Source organism: Rhynchophorus ferrugineus, unplaced genomic scaffold (genome assembly GCF_030347505.1).
Source record: "Rhynchophorus ferrugineus isolate W39M unplaced genomic scaffold, kcgeb_rfMv2 rfM2, whole genome shotgun sequence".
Lineage (NCBI taxonomy): Eukaryota > Metazoa > Arthropoda > Insecta > Coleoptera > Curculionidae > Rhynchophorus > Rhynchophorus ferrugineus.
In genome coordinates, this window is record NW_027472581.1 from 37,889 (window position 1) to 51,152 (window position 13,264).

Consider the following 13,264-nt stretch of genomic DNA (forward strand, 5'->3'; position numbering starts at 1 on the left):
TTAATACACGACGAAATACATGTGCTTGTATGATTATGAAAAAGTATTATAAAAGTTGTAGAATGTAATATAGAAAATTTATTATCAGTTTTATTCCGTGTTTTTTTATAAAAAAAATATTTGAATGTTATGTGTCAGTGTTACACGTCGACCATGAAAATCTGGATACTGAAGTAAGGGTCACGTGGAATATATTTCGACCCAAACATGAGATAGGTTTTATATCTAGTTAAGGTGTGAATTTTCAGATACACATCAGTTAGCCGAATTCATCGATTTGATGAAACTTATAAAGAAAGAGAAACTTGAAGCTCTAGAAAAGTCATATTCATAAATATTGTCATGTTACTATGAAATTCATAGCACTGATTAAAAATGTCTTTTCATATTGTGTGCTATCTATTGCTTTTTATAGTAATTTATGTTGTAAATACGATCCATTGATATCATTATTCTTCAATTAAGCTTCATAGGAACTACGGCAAGAACAAAGAGAACCCCTCTTCGGCACAAAAAGAATACAACTTGTTATTGTTAGTCTACGAATTGCATTCAGTACAGATAATTTCTCTCTATCGGAAAGGAAAAGAAGATTAATATGATATTATAAAGGAATTTTATACTAAATAATAATTGTTTATCTTCTATTTTGTATGTTATCACTAATAATAATTTACATAAATAGTCAATGAACGAATAATATATTACAGAATAAATATTGACATAACTAATGTAGTCTTGTGTCTTACTTGTAGAATACTATAATAGAGAACATTTTAAAAGTGATGTTAAAAATCAATAAGCTAAGCGGCATTACTATATAGCTCTACCATTAGATGGAACTGCTGTCTCTGAAAATTATTGTTGAATTAAAAAAAAATTGTTTTTATTTGTAAATAAAATGATATCTACCCTCTAGCCCAAGTTATCTTTATACATTTTGTAAAAAGCTAAAGGTAGATTCTAATCACCACGTTTGCCACCTTCGAAGTATTATTTAATGTTATGGATGCAACATGTGTCTCAAATTGTTATTTTGTTTTTTGTTTGTATATATTATTTTTCTTGTATTAACTTTTTTAAATAAAAATAATAAAGAGATAAAATAAGATAATATTAAGAAATAAATTCATGGTCCTACTAAATGTATATGTACTATAATAATTTTTGACGATAATTTTATAAAAATAATTCTATTATCAAATGAAATATAAATGTTTTCACGGATAACCGTCTAATACAGATATTGCAAATAATAGATGGAAAGGTTCTAGTTATATATTTGTTGGAAATATCGCTTTACTTCAAGAATAATACGACGTATCAGTCAAAGATTTCTCCGTGAGAAGTTTTTTTTAAATTGAGAATGGTTTCCGCTAATATTCCATGAACTATTTTGCTGATTATAAGTTCATAATACCCACGGGATCCCACACAATTTCCAGCATTGTCTTGGCTGCGTAAATGTTCTCACTTTCGTCAGTTATAATTTTAATACCTGAAAATTACTATTTGATAAATGTTTATTGATTTATCCAGTAAAACCTTTATTTTTCCTTTTCGCATTTTTGTGACCAGTTGCATCAACTTCGCCAAGTGAGGCAATTTTGTTGCAGGTTTTTAAAGTAACATGTTAGCATGTTATGCTATATATTTTCAAACAAATGTTTTATGTTTAAACGTTTTATTTACTCTTTGCGTCTATAATTATTTACTGTATATTCTTGAACGAAGAAACAATTTATTAAACGGAGGAGTTAAGTCGGATATAGGTGAAGACTTTTTTGTTAAATACTTCAAGACATTTTGACACTGGCACAGGTCCAGGTAAAAGAATAGTGATATTTAAACAACGCAATAGTTCAAAACCGTACTACCATCATATTTAAAAATAAACAGTTGGCAAGACCTAAGGTTAAATGGTATTATACATTCAAAATGTTCATGCCTCGTTTCCGACAATTACGACTGGATATCTGTTCAGTATTATAGTTTCGAATACATAAGGCCTGATAATGTGTTAATTATGACCAGTTTATTGGTCATTTAGTTGTAAGTTTACTCCTTGTTTCTTATTATTTCATTTTATCTTGTTTGGTATTTTAGTTAATCATCTAATGTATCTGAAAATATACAACATATAAAGTTTATACTGTAACCAAGTTTTGGTTTTTTGAAAATTATAAGCTAATTCAGAGAAATTGGTATAATCTATTTTATTCAAGGTATTCTCGGTTGTTAGCTACGTCGTAGCATGATAAAAAGTATCTCGTGTTTTGAGGTGACACAAGAATCGACATAAGCTTTGATTTCGGTATAAGAAGTGAATCGTGCTACAAGGCCAGACTGTTATTAATAGGTCATAATAAGCGGTGTTTATATGGATAAATGTTTGGTGAATATTGCGGATGATTTACTTTTATAATAACAGTTAGTCTACAATCTACTCAAACGTATTAATTTAAATTTATGATGATCCTTCATTCGGATTTAATAAGACTTTAAGCTTCAGAAATCTTTCCCAACAACTTCTTGTGGTTTTAGTAGTAGTCGGTTTATCGATCATGTTTACATTTTCTTGAAATAAATAGTTTTTAAATACTATCAATAAAATAGTCTCATTTCGTAGTCTCAGTTCGATTCAAGTATCTGATTTATAATAGTGCCAGATTATAGAGGCTCTACTGCGTAATAATTTTTAATTCCAAGAATATATTTATATCAAAAATAAAGGTATATAATGCTCATACTCTGATGCTTTGACGACTTATAATTATTTATGGTGTTGTAATTCAATATACAGTCTAAGAAATACGCTTTGTAACATAAAATAGTAATATTGCGATGTAAAAAATATATCTTTAGAGTTTTGCTCAGTGTGTTTCTATATTGATTATAAAGGAATAGAAATAACACAAAACAATTATTAGCGGCTTAAATATAATGATGTTTTGACGGAATAAATTTCAGTTATGTCCACTAGCAATAAAATATACCCGATAGTTTTTCCAATTTGTTTGTTCCAATAATTCAGACGGAAAAATATAAGCATACATATTTTATGGTGCAAAATGCTTCGGGAATCTTATAAAATCACCATCCAAATATGGAAATAAATCTTTGGCACAGCCAAGTGTGAAGAAAGCTATAATTTTTAATAAAACATTGGTGTGCTGTTGAAAGTTCTTTTTGTCCTCGATTTTTAGATATTCTATTTTTTAATATTCGCAGAAACTGTATATTTGTTTTCATATTATTTCGATGATGAATGTACCGCAATGGCTCTTCTTTTTATCTTTCAAATAATATTTATTTTATATTTCTTTTATATTATCTTAACAAAAAAATAAATATAATTGGCATTCTTTTAATAAGGAGATAAACAGAAATCTACACTCTGACCACAAAAATATGAAGAAAAATAATAAGAGGCGTTACTGGATGAAAGTTCATATCAAACATAAAAGGAACTTACACAACCAATATTTCCAACCAATAATTCCCATAAGGTATGAAAACCATTAAGTTGAAGAACAAAGACGTTGAAAATTATATAAATAATTGATTGCATATCAGAATAATCAGAATCAGAATAAACTAACTTTTACATCATGTTGTAACTGTCTAACTAGTCCGGCGCACCAGAAAAAGCGACAGCAAAGAGCGATGTTAACTCTGTTATGATTCAAACGTTTTGTATGTGGTGTCAAAATTAAATGAAATAATGAAATAATTAACAGAGACCAGTGTTAAGAAACTCTTTATACTTAAAAACGCCATCTCAACAAAAATGACCAGGTTGGACGTCTTGATACGAGACATTAATTCATTACAATACTCGATCAGCAAAAAATATAAACAGTATGATATATGAAAAAATTATAGATTGATAGATTGATTATATTTGATAGATTATATTTTTAATAATGTGTTCATATATACCATTATTCAAATAAGGATATATTTATAACGAGAAAACAACAGTAACTTCTTGCAGGATCTAACCCAATTTTGGAAAATGTATTTTTTTTAAATTAATTACATCTTACATTAGATATGTTTATTACTTCTGTTCTGTTCTACTTTCATTAATACACAAACAAGTACCGGATTAATATATCAGTATGTATTTCCCAAGTTAAAATAAAACTATACTATTTAAGCTACAGTTAAGAATACACAAAACAAGTTCGTGTGGTTTGGTTCGCTTCAATCTTCTGATATCCGGCGTGTTGTCCAGTAGTTGTATTGTTTCCACGTTGCTGTGATTTAGCAAACTTATTTCATGTTTTAAACCAAAATCTCGGATCACTTAGTATATCCATTAGATCTCGAGGTCAGTGTGCAGCTCTTCGTCGGTTATGTAGCGATAAGCATTAGTAATTAATCGTAGAAATTTGTTTTCGGTGCGTCGGATTACTATTTGGTTTGATGTTTTAGTGCAACCCAATAGGTCCAAATTGGTTTTATGATTGACTGATAAGCCAATTTCTTTGTTTTGGGTCAAGTTTAGAGTGAGTATCTTCCGACAAACCAGTACGGATGCTTGACTTTGAGTCTAATCTGCACCGATTTTTTTTAGGTATTTATCAGATTCCGCTTGGGGAATCGGGTATCCGCCAAGTGATATAATTAGGTGTTTGTCATTTCGCCGCAAAGCAAAATTAACATTGACATATTTGGAGTTATTAAGCTGTATTTTCCAGTCTCTAGTCCATTTCTAGATCTTGTTGATTGCTACTTGTACCTTTGTGTTTAAAACAACAAAACGTTTTATTTAACTTTAAAACTATTTTAATATTTTTTAAGAAAGTGTCGACTTCTTGAACAGCGAGGATAAAACGGTACTGATCGTTTAAATCTATTTTCTACATGTCTACATACCACAGTCATCATACCGTTCAATCTATTATAGACACACTAGTGGATATCATATTTCACAAGGTTACAAGGAATGAAAATTACAAGGTCATCATAATTGATCATTTAGTAGTTGTATTTCTAGTAGATCCATTATATTTTTTTACTTTTGGATTAGCCAAGTTTATTACAACAAAATATTTTTGTGCTGATGGTTTTGAGAATAATGTTGTTTTGCAGGAATATGTTGTTTTGAAGTAAACTCACTTAATTGATAAATTTTATGAACAGAACAAAAATTAATGAAAAATTTGTTAAATTGAAGACCAAATATTACTCAACCAAATGAAAAACAAATAAAATAAATATTTTTAAATTTATTTCTAAGATGGTCAATTATGAACCTAATCAAATAGTTCCCCTAATAAAACGCCTTCTACTGGGAAGTATTTTAATCTTAATTAGGAGAGAATCGTATACTTAACCTAATGCCAGTCCTAAATCCGCGTTAAAGCATTATCTCTCAGTGGATAAAAGTTTAATGCTTGAAATGTAAAGGACTGCAAAGTAAAAGCATCCCTTTTAAGGTCATATCTTTTTCGAGTCTTCGACTTGCCATAAATAAAATTTTATAGCTCTTTTAACGTCGACTTAAAAATGCAAATAATATTTTTCAACTCGTATATTTCGGGAAACTTTTCTCCAAATTTCAATTCCAAAAATCGGCGAAACGCTAAATTTTATATCATAGAAACGTTTTAGCTCATGTTTTATTCCTTGTCTTATTTATTGGCATATCACCTTGTTGCTATACATTAAAAATAATTTGAAAATATTATAAGTAAAGACATTATGGTTATTTTAATGACAGAGGAACTAAGCTTGTATTGCGTATCCTCATAAAATACTCATACTTATTAGGTGTTCTTCACATCTTAACAAATTTACGATAAATTTGTCGTACATGCTCAGCCATTGCTGCTTCAATGCACTATTCAAACACCTCTATTACTGAGAGCAGAGATAAGTAGTTATATGTTTATTCGATTTTCATAATTTGTTTTGTTTTGATTAATAAATGGGGTTTGATAGTTAGAGATTAACCTATGACAGATAATCATAGCATAGATAGCATCCCTTCTTTTTTTGTTGAATAAGCAGCAGACCATATATTAAAATTCACCCTTCCTATCAATAATATCGTTTGAATTCGGAAATGAGTAAATTTCCTTTGTTGTTGATTATTCTCAACGCTTTGGTCGTTACTGCAAGTGAACAAAAATACCTTCCCTGACATACAATACATACTAATTATTGTCATTATATTTACCCTATAGCCATATAAAATATACTTAAAAGGAGACGTAATAACAGATGTGTTATGAGATATTGTTGCAAGGAACGCTATGTATCTTGAGTTTATTACCTATCGGCTATTATTTATTCAACTAACTCTAAGAAACATTTATTATTGTTTCAGTGCCACCACCAGGACCGTGATTTATTTTTAAATTTTGGTTTACATATCGAATTTACGTATCGTGTATAGTTATGCTCATATTAAAGTTCCAGTCAGATGTTTACTCCATTGTAAAAGTGTTTGTTAAAATCATATAGAGAATAGAATGACCAAAAAAACAAATGTAGACTACAAAACACTATATGGTAACTTTTAACAAGAAGAGCATATTTTAAAAGCGTCAAACATTGCCTTAAATTGAATTCAGGTAATACAGGCGAAATTCCAGAGAAAAACTATAAAAAAGGCAGACCAGCAGTCGATGTTAACGGTCGTTTGATGGCGATCGTTTCTGTCAATTCTCCGCAAAATTAATTTCCAGTCTCTAGTCCGTTTATAGATCTTGTTGACCGCTACTTATACTTTTTCTATAGTCTTAGACATACATCTTTTCCCATTATAACTGTATCGTCAGCAAATGTTCTAAGTATTATTTCTTTTGATGTTGGGATATCAGCAGTATAGAGCAGATATAGAAATGGTCCCAAAACACTACCTTGTGGAAGTCCAGCAGGTTTAAGTGTTGAGAATACTCCTTCATACGGACTAAATTTTCTCTCGAAAAGATATGATTCCAGCAGTAATTCTGCAATAGCAATCTGCTCATTTTGTAGTTTAATCCCAAATGACATACTCGGTTAAAATCTTGTGACACATCCAGGAATATTACAGGGCAGTATTTCTTTCCTTCGGATGCCTTTTCAACAACAGTTGTTACTCTGAACTCTTCGTCGATTGTCGAATGGTGATTCTGAAATCCAATCTGGAAATCTGTTATTTCTAAAAAAGGTTTAATGCATTTTAATAGCAGTTTCTCAAATCATTTTGATATCGCAGGTAGCTGCGAAACAGGCCTGTAAGATCCAACTGCCGGTTTGTCCGGTTTTTTAAGCATAATTATTCGAGCAAACTTAAGACATTCCCGAACATGCTTCAGTCTCAAACAGGCTTTGAATATATATGTCAACATGATAATTGCTTTTCGCGGCAGCTCTTTTAATAACCCATATGAAATAGCATCAATTTCAGGAGCATTTTTAGAATTGTTCTGCGAATAATTCAGCTTTTCCATCCTTGCGTCGAACCCATTCATTTTGATCATTTTTAATAGGCGGTACTCTAAAAATTCGTCTTTTAAATCTCCGAGTTGTTCTCCATAGAGATTCATCTTTTTCTGCTTCCGGGCTTAATTTACTTACATATTTATGTGCAACTCTGTTTATGTTCTTTAATCTTTTGATTTGTCTGATTACTAATTCTATTAGATATTGTTTTGTCTACAGCATTTCTGGTTCTGTGCCATACTCTTCTATCTTTCTGTCTTTCTTTTACCAATTCCCTAATTTCAAGGGCGAATTTACCTCATATTCTGATTTCTCTCTTGATATCGGGATAGCTTGTTTTGCAGCTGACCGAATTTGTACAATTATATTTCGGACTTGCAGTTCAAGATCGTCTATAGTTTTGACAATTACCTTTAAACTGATTTGTTTCTGCATTATAAGCCTAAACTTGTCCCAGTTAGTAAATTTGTTAATAAGATTAGGTTTCTTTTTGTCTTTCTTGGAATTGTCCCGCATAGTATTAACAATACTGGAGTGTCATCAGATGATAGTTCGCAAAAGCTCTCGATTTATATTTGATTTGATGAAATGTAAAAGTCCAGTAGGTCTGGTACTTTATTAATATTAATACTTTATTAATGTTGGTGGAATGCCAGTAAGTGGGTTCGCGCCCTGAATAATATTTACAATTAGTAATATTTATTGCTTTGAGTAATTCGTTTCCTTTTCCAGGCGTTGTGAACCCCAGGCTGTTTAAAAAACTTTGGGCCTGATTTTAAAAATAAGTCTCTGTATTGTTGTTGTGTTTATTTTGTATCTTGGGGGACAGTAGCTCCTATGTTTATTTCAGCGTCGTTCTTGTCAATACTAATTATTGTAGCTTATATTTCTTCTTATCTTATCTCGTCTTGTTGGAAATGCTGTATATTTTGTTTTATTATTAGAGCTATTCCGCTTCGAGTACGTTCACTGTGGTGTATTGTCCAGTATGCATCATATCTCCGCATTTTAATATAATTTTTTTTAGAAAAATATGGCTCCGATATGAGGGCTATATCTATGTTGTTCTGAGAAGTAGTTCTGGTTCCTGCAGTCGCTGATTTAGCCCATTTGGGTTCCATGTTATCATTCTTAAGTACGAATTACTCATTTTCGTTTTTGTTTAACTTGTTTTGGGAGTAATTTTTCTATCCTGGATGCTAATTGACTGAAATTTTGTCGCATTTTAGTCTGAAATTCGCTGAGCAATTTCATTATGTCGACGATGTTGGTTACAATTTCCTGCTTTTGTACGTTAATTTGCTTATCATTAGATTTTTTGTCACATGTATGTTTTGCCGTTGGAATTGCTGTTTCTTCAAGTGTTTTATTTTTAATGGCAGTTTGTCTTGCGGAGTTTTGAGCTTTGTCGAGTTGTCTTAATTGTTGTACAACTGTAATTTTATTTGGCTGAAGTTCTTTTATTTTCTTCTGATAGTGGAAAGGCCTTAATAAGTTTTTCGCCATTTAAGTTTATTGTTTTTTTCACTATAGGCGCAACGGTTGCGATTTCATGTCTGTGAGTCTCTAGTTCGCATTTAATATCATCCTGACTTGTTGTTGACGGTAGTCCCCTAATAACTACTCTGTACCACTTATCACTTTTTAGTTGATATGTGTGGTACTCTAGTGACTTAATGGATTATCCGTCATCTCTTTATTTTGTTTCATTTGATTCAGTTGATTCTTTATAGCTCTATAATCAATTTAGTTTGTACAAGTAACGTTATTTGACTGAACTGTACTCGGTTAGTAGCTACTCCTTTAATTTGTGTTTTGAATAGATTAAAATTACCAATATCGCTTACCTTAATCGGCGGAGGAAAAGGAATTTTATCTTCTTTCTTCTTTTTTTTTATGTTCCCTGTTATATTTTCTTACTAGCGGGGAAGGTGTCATCTCGAACTTCTTCCTCTTTTTATTCTTGACTTCCGTCTCTTGCACTAGCTCGTTCTCGTCGGTTAAATAATCTTCTCTCAATTTTCTTGGTGTCCTCTCGATATTTTGTGACGGGCCTTGTATAGGGAATCACAGAGCTGCAAGCTCATTACTTATTTCTAACTGTTTTTGGTTTAATTGCTGATTAGTTGCTTCCAATTCATTGTTTTTATTTATAAGTGCAGTTGTATACACTTTGTTTGATATTTGTATGTAATTTTACACGAGTTCTTGATTTCACTGTCCTAGTATTATAAGGACGAAACTTGGAATGTTCTTTGTTTTGCGGCACGTATTCGGTTCACTTTAGGTTGATCGTGTCACCGTAACGCGTATCTGGGAATTTTTTGAGACCGTTCACTGAAAGTTGACCGTAACAGATGTATTTTTTGTTATATTTCTAGAAAGTTGTTTTCTAGAAGATAAAAATACGTCTTGACTCTACGAAGGTTGTGACCGAACTATATTTGTGTTATAAAAATGAAACATCTTAACATCTAATTATATCTTATTGGTAAAAAAAAATTACTGGCAAATTGCTTTACTCGGCTTTTGAGAACTGTTGTGGAATAAAACTTGCAAAAAATGTTTTTTTCCTACAGATTTTACGGTGTTTCTTTTGTCGGCGTAAAAGGAAAACTAATAACAGTTAACAATGGGGTTGCTCGGAGAATGCCACTGGCGCTTGAAGATGAAATATATTTTTGAGCTTGGAAACGTATTTACGTAAGCAAAGAAAATAAAAAATTTTCCATTTTCTGCTCGACGGAATAATATCTATTGAAAATGTGGCCTCAGAGTTAAGTGGCTGATGAAGATGGACTAATATGATAAAACAGTGAAAATTACTTCCTAATAGTATATTAATTCTTGAAAATTAGTCTTAAAAAAGGCTATCTTAAAACGCAATATTTCTCCAAATTAGAAACCTAATTGCAAAACTCGAGAAATTACACTATGAAATAATTTAAATATTTATATGCCATTTTGGAGCATTAAGCAGTTTTTTATAACTTTTTTATAGCGCTTTTGAAACATTACACATGTATATCATAAATATGCCCTTTTGATTTTAAATTTCATTTGAGTAGAGCGATTACAATTTCTACATTTAACTTCACTAATTCTAACTTCATATTTACATATCATTTTATTAGAGTATTAAATGTTTGATAATGCTTCACTTGTTATAAAAATACTAGATTTCCGATTTTAATTTCAAAATTACCACTCAACAAATGTGCATAGAGCCACAGCTATTGAAAAGGAAATTAATTTTAAATAATGAAATACTACCCTACAATACTCTTGGACGGCTCAAGCTTTTGATTAGGTATGCCATTTGGGATTAATCTACAACATGAGTAAATTATTATTGGAAAATTCTAAAAACAATTTTGTTCTACGCTGCTGATATCCTAATAACAAAATTGACAGACCTCTAGATCACTTGCCGACTACATAGTTATTATAGCTAAAGAATTATCTCCACCTAATGCTTTAGGAAAAGTACTAGTAGGCGTCAACAAAATCTACAAATGGGCTATAAACTGGCAAATACAGTGTAATAGCTTCAAATTTGCTCGTGTCAATTTTGCATTGCAGAGAAGTGATAAAAAATTTAGTTATATTACTTGGCGGATGCCCGATATTCCTCAAGCAGAATCAGCCAAATACCTCGGCGGGTCTATCTCTATCTTCGCGGGTCCACCTAAATTGGAAAAATCGCGTTGAAAGCAGAACAGTTCGGACTCAAAATGAAAAACTAGTTAGTTCGAAGATACTTGCAATTTAGCCTAAATTCAAAAAGATTTGTTCATCAGGTTGTTGCAAAATCAATTTGGACTTATGGGGTTGAAATATGGTGAATTATCAATACAAAACGAACAAACGAAAAACTACACAATAAACTAGAAGTCAAATGGATTTACGAAGTTATCCAAGACTTCGCCTTAAAATATGAAATAAGTACACTAAATCACTAACACTAAAATAAAATCGTATCGAAATTGACATTTTTATTTTGAAGATACTTATAAAACAAAACAATTTTAAATTCCGTCATAAGGGGTTCGTCATATCAAATTTATTTGTTGAAGTTTGGAGAAATTTGGCCGGTCTTCCTTATTGAAAGTAGTTTATCTAGATCGTTTCGAAAAACGTTAAAATAATGATAACAGTACAGAAAAGTTGATAATAGAATTCCATTGAGGGTAGGTTTTTATCGCAATCATTTAAATTGGTTTTTCCAGTATGTTTTTTTTCAGCTGCTTGTTTACTGTGACTTGAAAAGTAACAGTGCTACGGTTAGGTTTTAGATTAAGTTTTTTCTTTTAGATTGTATAAGTTTCGATTAGTTTTTCCATAGTTGCTAATATTATAATACAAAAACAAATTTCTATTCAACTATAGTTGATAAACATGGAATGGATTAAACGAATTGATTCTGATGAAGTAATGAGATGCCAATAAATATAATTTTGAATAATTAGTAGTCAACTTATGGTAGTGTTAATTGCTTAAGGATAGCTTAACTTACCAATAAATAATAAAAGAAAGCAGATACGTTAGCGAATGAATATATTTCACAGAATATTTGATACTTCATATTCATAGTGGGATAAAACAATTTTTGTGGCAAAACTTATATCAATCAAGTAATCAATCATCAATCAATCAAGAAAAAATAACATAGATTAGAGGAAGATAAACAGAATATTATATTATTAATAATCAGAGACAATGTTGATTATATATATTTTTTTTTCTATTTATTCAATATCTTACCATTTAAATATTAAAGATAGTATTCAAGATAATACATTTTTATTAAATCATATACATATATTGAGAACCTAATATATATTTAAAGAAACTATTTAAAAAATACTTAAAATAGCTAGGTTTTCGAAAACATTTAATTCTGTAAATTCTTTATTAATACTTACTATACGAAGTTACAAATCTTGCTTAATTGCGACTACATCTTATACGATACATGACGGAAATTTATACCAAGGGGTTGAAGTGTCTTAGTTTCGTGAAAACTTTTTTATAACACGAAAGTTTCTTTCTTAGTTTAAAAGACAACACTCTGGAGAAAACCTCATCCATTACCTGAACACTTTCCGGTGTCGCCCTCTAAAACTGTGTTAAATCACTTTCAACTTTGGTCAGTTGAAGATGTATACTGGTAGGGAAAAAAGTTACTAAAGTTGAGAAGTTGTTTTTCCATGAAACAAAAGCTATCTGAGAGAGATTCCCTATATTAATTAATAAACTATTTTTATTTGTCGATGTTTGGATTTACAACAGTGAACGAAACCTATATCTAACAAAAATATTTTACGTCAGGTTTGCAATAACTTATATATTGTTATAATATTGTTGCTGTATTAATCAATTAATTATTTTTTATTCACAGTTTCATTTATTATGCCTATTTTTTAGAAATATGAATGAATTAATAATATTAAAAGAAATATCTCAAATATGAGGAAAACCCTGTAGAATTTGCCTTAATCGCCGCATTTGAAGACCTCAAGCTTACATACGTCAGGTCGCAAAAGATTCCAAGTCTCGAAACCACACAGAAGAATTGGCAAAATAAGCATCCTAAAGAGGCATATTTTAGTCTATATTGTAATAGTTCTTTTCCACACATACCAAAAACTATTGAAGCTCAGCTGATTCGGCTTATTACTTCGGCGAAATATGTCACTTTATTCTCCTGTAATACTGATCCCAAGTACTTGAACTTCTGCACTTGCACCAATTAGATCCCGTTCAAATTTATAATAGCAGATGATTCGTCGATTACCAGGCCTTTTCTTTATTAATTATT